Genomic DNA, 6165 nt, shown 5'->3' on the forward strand with positions numbered 1-6165 from the left:
AGCAGATTGTGAAATACTCAGACCGGCCCGTCTGGCACCAACAACCATGCCGCGCTCAAAATTGCTTAAATCACCTTTCTTTCCCATTCTGACATTCAGTTTGGAGTTCAGGAGATTGTCTTGACCAGGACCACACCCCTAAATGCATTGAAGCAACTGCCATGTGATTGGTTGATTAGATAATTGCATTAATGAGAAACTGAACAGGTGTTCCTAATAATCCTAAGTAACTGAATTGATAGAAATTAATGACAAACTATCACTCTAAGAACAGAATACAACCTTTGTTATGCTTCTAAACTCGGCCCATACTGAGAAAAGTGGTCACCCATCTTCCCATGTAAGATCATGACATTGATGTGTTAGTATCAGTGAGTGGGAGTGCAAGCTAGGCCAAGGTTAGTAGAGTCTGACCAGTCAAACTGGTATTTGTTATTTATCTGAAGCAGTGAGAGAGGGAGAAATCATGCGGTGTGAATATTTTATTTCTCTGTTCTATTTTATACACTTAATGGCTTTAGGCTTTTTAGAAGAAGACGACATACTTTATTAATCCCAGAAGGGGAAATTCAATGTTCTCACTCTGGTGTTATTATTGTCACACAGGTCTGAAATACACACATAGGGAGAGATGTCATAGTGAGGGGGCTGCCACTCAGTGCGGCGCTGCGAGCAGTTGGGGGGTTCAGGAGCTTGCTCAAGGCCACCTTCGGCAGTGCCCATGAGGTGAACTGGCACCTCTCCAGCTACCAGTCCACACTTCACAACTCTGGTCCGAGCTGGACTCAAACTGGTGACCCTCCGGTTCCCAGCCTAATCCTTATGGACTGAGCTACCGCCGCCCTGTCCGATGGCCCAGCGGTGGCTTTAAGTTTTTTCCAGAGAGAGACATGAGCCAGAGGTAAAATGCATGCACAAACGTGGCATTTATTGTCTTCCATACAGACAAGATGAGACACCAACACCAACAAGCAACAAAACTTACACTGAAAGCAACTAGCTGCCTTATATACACTCCCTCCTGCAGGTAATTAAACTACTTAGGTGGGACCACCATCATTTAGAATAATAAATATTTACCTAAAAACCCAACACCAAGAAAAATTTTAATAGAATTAAAATTAAAATTTCTTAGAAAAATAGAGCACAAAGAATGAAGATTTACATAACTACAAATTTCTATCAATAAATCAATAACACACAATCTCAAAATAATCACATAAATCAGCATTGTTGATGTCTTTACTCCCCCCACCCTCAGCTTCATGGTTTGCTCCTGCAGCTCTTAAGCAGGTGCTTGGGTCTACAACACTCTTTTGCCTCCGCCCCCTGCTGAAGAGACAACCAGGAAGAGGTGAGTACTTACATTGTTTGCTTTATCTGTTTAAACTAATTTGATAACCAACTGGAATGGAGCAGAAGCACTCAACACTATGTTGTGAACCTTGGCTATCACTGATTGAGGTTTCTTTCCACACAGGCAGGATGGCCAGACCCCCCTGTGCTTCCTCAACCCCCTCTGGAACTACTCACAGCAAAGACAGTTATTAAATGTTTCACAAATTAAATAAACAATCAAAATCATAATGTGTATTGCTCCTGCTTTATCAATAATCCCCACCTTAATACTCAGTTGACTATTTCAGGTAATGGAACCCCTGGTCTCCATTTCATGCCGCAATAATATTTATTAATATTTATATCTAAATAACTACTTGGACTTTTAACTGTATGTTGTATACTGGAAAACATAAAAACAACTATGTAATGACCCTCTGGTAGCTGAAAATGTCCGGTTCACACAAACATCCAGCAGATCCCTGCTGTATTATCTGTGTAGTATCTATTTTGAGGAAGATAATACCAAGCTTTAGGCTGTCAGAAAATCTTTTCAGGAGTGTATTGCTTGCAGTGATGCCTCTGTGTTTTTTTCAGCTGAGGTATGAAACTGATTCCTCCATCCTCTGCAAAGCTCTTCCATCTGGATTGGTGCTTATGGTGGCATGCTGGTCACGCTGCATCAGACCACATAGATAAGCTGCTACTACTATAGAAACGTATGTCATACTGTATATCTTACTCAAACAAAGGTCAACACAAAACAAGGATTAAGGACACAGTATTGTTGTTATCAGATGAACTGCAGCTGTGCTTCTGGATGGAAAAAATAAACAAAAGATGCAAATCTCTGTAGGCCAAGAGCTGTCAAAAGAAGAGTACGTGCCAGCGCTCATTGTCAAATTAAATGTGTTTTAAAAACCACAGCAAGACCTCCACCACGGATGAAGTCCATATTTTTGGAAGTAAATAAATCAATGAGCAAAAGAGACTTGTTTAGCAATTGAACGGGCATTTATCAAACCCATCTTGAGCGGTGCAGGAACACCTGAAGCAGAGAAAGAGGCTTGCGGCAGCGACCTCAGATACGCGGAACACACACCGCGACCAGTGGTAGGGTTTCTCCAGGGCAAAGGCCCTGGGGACGTCAGGGAAGACAGAACGAAGACATGACGGTCTGGAATTGCAGTCAAAGACCCCCAGCTTCAGGAGTTTTTTCAGATGAACCTGCCTCCCTGCCCTTTTTTCTCGCTTTCTCTGCAGTTTAATCGTAAATCGTATTAGGCCTTCTCCATGCCGCATACAAACAGCGGTTGCAGACAGAGATATGAACAGGGCTGCAAATTCACCTGTACGGGAAGACAGAAAAATCCTGATTTTTACACGATTCACTAAAATTTTGTCGTGAGAACACATTTCACCCCACAGAAGCTCGGCAAATTCTCACCAGGTCACTCCCTCAACTCATTATCTTGGCTGGCATAACTGCTGCAAAGAAATTAGTGGCAGCACGATTGAAGCACCCACACACACTTTGGATACCACAATTAAATGTGTTTATGGGCATTTTGAGTTGAGCTCTGGTCAAGATGCAGGGTGTAATCAGGATAATGTTAAAATGCTAAATAAAATCAGAGAGCAGATCAAGGGCCTAATTTGTGGTAGGGTAGCTCACTATGTCTAGTATGCCATCTTCCAGAGGCCTGTTTCAGAAAGCAGGTTTAGTGAAAACTCTGAGTAAGTTGAGCCTGAGATGAGGGAATCTCTGGGTTTTCGGTTTCAGAGAGCGAGATCAGATAAACTCTAGGTCTGTAACCCCGGCAACTTACACTGTAAACCTAACCTGCTTGGGAGGAGGTTTATTTCAACTAACGCTGAGTTTCTCTCTGACTCCTCCCGTCCTGCGGAGCCTGAAGCGGCCATCTGACATTTCCTCATTCAGACTGTCGATATCAACGCACATATTGGAACACAGTTACGTCTTTAGAAACATCGAAATTACTGTTATGCACGTTGCACATATTTGTTATTGATTGTTGATCTTTGTTGTTGTATATTTTTATGTACACTATATTCTCAACCCAGAATAATGCACATGTACAGTATATATCTGCAAAGTTGTTCTTCTATTCCATATTTATATATTTCTACATTTATTTATGTTGACTGTATGTTTGTCTACGTGTAGCACCTTATCACCACAGCAAATTCCTCGTATGTGTAAACCACTACTTGGCAATAAAGATCCTTCTGATTCTGAAATAGGCTATTAGTTTTTTTTACCCAAACATGATCTTGAACATGACGCTTTTATGATCAATCTGTCATCGATGTATGAACAGAGAGTTATCTTTGGACATTGTAAATTTTTCCTCAGCAGAGAATAAAATCTATAAACTACACTGTCCTTTATAACACAGTGACTCTGTGGACATTAAGGCAGCTGACAGGTTGGCAACAGTTGCACAAAAATGCTTAGGCTACTGTGCGCAGTGTAGGCTACAGTTTAAACTAATCTGTTTAAAACTGATCGTAGTTATCAGCTCGATATGATGTGAATATTTCTGAGTGAGGATGACTGAGGTGCAGCTGAAACAAATAAATGTAGTTTAAAAGTGAATTTTTCATTATCTGCTGATAGTCTGAATGTGTTTTGACAGCATTTCATAAAATACGAAATGAGCAAGATTTTATTAAGGTAACATAGACGTCTAAAACTTCAGTCAGTTTGAACCTAGACACATTACAAAAAAATCATTAATAGGTCTACTGAGTCAGACTGTCACTTTACAATCACAGGTCCATGAGTAGCCTAAACTACAGATTAGAATCTGTTCAGGTTCCAGCTGAATAATCAGGCCTGTAGCTATTTAAAATGAAGGCTGTAGGAGAATTCCAGCACTTTATCAATCATTAAGGAAATTCCAGTCTGGTAAATGATGAATGAGCAACGCTGTATAAAATGTAATATTGTTAACGTATCGATCCTCCACTCCTGCGTTTTAGAGCCAATCATGGTCTGCGTTGGCACGCATTCATATTTCTAGCTCCACCAGATTAAAATGGAGGCTCTGCCTTTATTTACCCGTTGCCATGGTGAATCGTAGTATCGGAGCTCCATTGATGATGGCTTTTTTTCTTCCCCACGCACGCACTTCCATCAGGCTCAACATACTCAGAGCTGACTGAACTTATTCTGATCGGCCTTTCTGAAACGGAAAACTCTGTTTGACAGCTCAGAGTTCAGGTTTATGCTCAGAGTTTTTTGAACCTGCTTTCTGAAATGGAGCTCTGATTTGTAAATGTATTGTTTTGTTGGGCTTGTGTTTTTTTTGTCTTTTATACTCCAACTAGTCTGTATATACTTTTTAAAGTAAACCGTTTTACTCCAACGTGAGTTTGCTTCATTCACTCTGGTCTGGTCAAGAACTCCCCAAATACAGACAGTTTATAAAGTGTCCAACCAGAGAGGGGAACACTGCTACACCACTGTTAGCAGTGCCTATCACGCCGTCACACGTGCTCCACTGGGACACTCTGATCACGTGATGGTCCATCTGATTCCTGCTTACAGGCAAAAACTAAAACTCTGTAAACCTGCAGTGAGGACATCAAAGAAGTGGACTAGTGAAGCTGTTGAGGACCTCCAGGCGTGCTTGGACTGCACTGACTGGGATGTTTTCAGGACTGCTACCAACAGTCTGGATGAGTTTACAGAGGCTGTGACGTCCTACATCAGCTTCTCTGAGGACAGCTGCATTCCAACACTCACCAGGGTGAGTTATAACAATGACAAACCCTGGTGGACAGCTAAACTCAGACAGCTGAGGTTGGAAAAGCAAAAGGCATTTAGGAGTGGTGACAGGGCACCACTCCTAAATACATACAGATGGAGAGAGAGGGGAAAGAGGAGCTCAATGCATCACAGGAAGTCTCCTGGCAGGCCTGTAGGGCTCACCGGAGCCAGCCCTAACCATAAGCTTTATCAAAGAGTCTTAAGCCTACTTTTAAATGTGGAGACGGTGTCTGCCTACCAAAGCCAACAAGAGAGGAGATTGATAGTTGAAGGCTCTGGCTCCCATTCAACTTTTGGAGACTCTGAGAACTACAAATAACCCTGCATTGAAGGATTTCGAGGTGAGCAGAAGGATTTTAAATTTTATTCTGGATTTTACATGTTAACAAGCAAAGTCCTTCTGTAATGAGCGACTGCCGCACTTGTCAAACACTTCTGTAGTACTGAACCAGAGCAGTACATGTTTATCTGCTATTTAGTGGCCTCGATTGATTATCACCAGCCACGTTAACATAAGCTGACTGTGGGTTTCCCCCCCATGCAGCTCTGATTAAGAGAGGTGCTGTCATAGTTTTGGGTTGGTTGGGTGTGTTTTTAGTTGTTTCCTGTTTTACATTGCAGTTCTGGGTTTCACTAGTCTTTCTGGTCTTGTTTTACTGTCTTTGTGTGTTCTATGATTTTTATAAAGTGTTGTCCTTGTGTTAGGTTGTAGTTCATTATATTATTCCTGGCATGCTTATTCATTTTCCTTGTAATGCTTTCTTGCAATATTCTTTCATGTTTTGTCTTGTGAGCCTTTCTTCCTGTTTTATTTAGTAGTGCTCTGCCCCTCGTCATTCTTTGACTTTGCTTTCTGGTCTCCCTTAATTAACTCATTAGTTGCACCTGAGTATGATTATGTTCTCACTCCCCTGTGTATTTAGGTTGCTCTGTCACTGCTCTCTTTGCTGATTCATTGTTGCTTTTGTGTTAGTGTTCTCTCCAGTGGTCCTTGTATCTCCCTCTCTGTGGATTTATACTGTTTTTTTGAT

General features: G+C 41.5%; 1 long non-coding RNA gene across 1 annotated transcript; it reads left to right on the forward strand.

The window, feature by feature from the left end:
• The first annotated feature begins 678 nt into the window (after nucleotides 1–678).
• Nucleotides 679–1548, forward strand: LOC123978462. The gene is made up of 3 exons (XR_006826966.1): nucleotides 679–901; nucleotides 1262–1354; nucleotides 1481–1548. It is a non-coding gene; the product is annotated as an uncharacterized LOC123978462 (long non-coding RNA).
• The last annotated feature ends 4617 nt before the right edge of the window (nucleotides 1549–6165 follow it).

Source organism: Micropterus dolomieu, linkage group LG11 (genome assembly GCF_021292245.1).
Source record: "Micropterus dolomieu isolate WLL.071019.BEF.003 ecotype Adirondacks linkage group LG11, ASM2129224v1, whole genome shotgun sequence".
NCBI lineage: Eukaryota > Metazoa > Chordata > Actinopteri > Centrarchiformes > Centrarchidae > Micropterus > Micropterus dolomieu.